The sequence below is a fragment of the Anastrepha ludens genome, unplaced genomic scaffold (assembly GCF_028408465.1).
Source record: "Anastrepha ludens isolate Willacy unplaced genomic scaffold, idAnaLude1.1 ptg000174l, whole genome shotgun sequence".
NCBI lineage: Eukaryota > Metazoa > Arthropoda > Insecta > Diptera > Tephritidae > Anastrepha > Anastrepha ludens.
Window position 1 is genome coordinate 5001 of NW_026530136.1, and position 2500 is coordinate 7500.

A 2500-nucleotide genomic window follows, 5' to 3' on the forward strand; every position below is an offset into this window, starting at 1 on the left:
ATTCGATTAAATGTATGAAAGTAAAATTTAACAAAATTTTGCCCATACATTTTTCACAATGCGTTGTGTACATTGTCAGAAACACTCACGTGAAGTCAAGTGAGATATCTATGAAAGAAAATCAAATCGAATTTATATGAAACTATATTCGATTAAATGTATGAAAGTAAAATTTAACACAATACATTCATTTGATAAACTGAATAAATATATAATAAAGACATTTGAAATATATGGAAAATATCATCATATATATAATTTATTATTTTAATATATATTTGGTTAAATCGATGATATTATTGAAATATATAAAATTTGAATATTGAATTATATGAAATCAAACTGAAATGTATTTAATTGAATTTTTCCCATACATTTTACACAATGTGTGGTGTGCATGGCAAAAAACACTCACGGTGAAGGCATGTGAAATATATGAAATATAATCAAATCGAATTTATATGAAACTATATTCGATTAAATGTATGAAATTAAAATTTACCACAATACATTCATATGATAAACTGAATAAATATATAATAAAGCCATTTGAAATATATTGAATTGTATTAAGTTAGATTTTCACCATACATTTTTCACAATGCGTTGTGTACATTGTCAGAAACACTCACGGTGAAGGCAAGTGAGATATATATGAAAGAAAATCAAATCGAATTTATATGAAATTATATTCGATTAAATGTATGAAAATAAAATTTACCACAATACATTCATATGATAAACTGAATAAATATATAAGAAAAACATTTGAAATATATTGAATTGTATTAAGTTAAATTTTGCCCATACATTTTTCACAATACGTTGTGTACATGGACAAACAAAAACACTCACGGTGAAGGCATGTGAAATATATGAAAGATAATCAAATCGAATTTATATGAAACTATATTCGATTAAATGTATGAAAGTAAAATTTAACAAAATTTTGCCCATACATTTTTCACAATGCGTTGTGTACATTGTCAGAAACACTCACGGTGAAGGCAAGTGAGATATATGAAAGAAAATCGAATCGAATTTATATGAAACTAAATTCGATTAAATGTATGAAAGTAAAATTTAACACAATACATTCATATGATAAACTGAATAAATATATAATAAAGACATTTCAAATATATGGAAAATATCATCATATATATAATTTAGTATTTTAATATATATTTAGTTAAGTTGATGGTATTATTGAAATATATAAAATGTAATTGAATTATATGAAATCAAACTGAAATGTATTGAATTGAATTTTTCCCATACATTTTTCACAATGTGTGGTGTGCATGGCAAAAAACACTCACGGTGAAGGCATGTGAATAATATGAAAATATCAACATTTAACTAACCAATGATATTGAAGCATATAAATCGAATCATAACTATATGAAACACGAATTTGAGTTATGTTAAACTGGTGATATTGTGGATTTATTCCTAGTTTTCCATACGTTAGTTTAAATAGAAACAATTTTCGAATATGTATACATATATGAAGAATTTATATTCTATACTAACATATTATGGAATGTAACTATTGATTGTTGCCTTGGCATATTGGTGTATTGTGAGATTTCATTCATAGTTTTCCATACGTTAGTTTAAATAGAAACAATTTTCGAATATATATACATATATGAAGAATTTATATTCTATACTAACATATTATGGAATGTAACTATTGATTGTTGCCTTGGCATATTGGTGTATTGTGAGATTTCATTCATAGTTTTCCATACGTTAGTTTAAATAGAAACAATTTTCGAATATATATACATATATGAAGAATTTATATTCTATACTAACATATTATGGAATGTAACTATTGACTGTTACCTTGGCATATTGGTGTATTGTGATTTTATTCATGGTTTTCCATACGTTAGTTTAAATAGAAACAATTTTCGAATATATATACATATATGAAGAATTTATATTCTATACTAACATATTATGGAATGTAACCTTGGCATATTGGTGTCATTGTATTTTATTCCTGGTATTCTATAGTTAGTTTAAATAGAAATAAATTTTTGAATTCAAAATTTTATATTCTATACTAGCATTACATAGAAATTATCCTCAACTGTTTGTTTCTTGTATACATACAGGAAATTAAACAGATGAAGAAAAAAAAAAACAAAACAAATAAAAATTATAAGAAAAATTAAATTTTAAATAAAAGAAAAAAGGAGAAATTTTTTCAATCATATATATATTTATGATTAAAAAATAGAATTATGGAATTATTAATTTCAATTCAGAGAGAAAAATTATGTAATATATGAAATTATTACATTAAAAATGCATTTGAAGAAAAAGTAAAATGTTATTAAAAATGATACATTTGAAAATTGGCAAATATTAAGAAGAAATATCGTTCTTATATTTTTATATAAAATATATATAGAGAACGAAAATTCTTTTTCATAAAAAACGGTTTTTGAATTCTGATAAGAAAAGCTAAAGGGGTCGGCGGGAG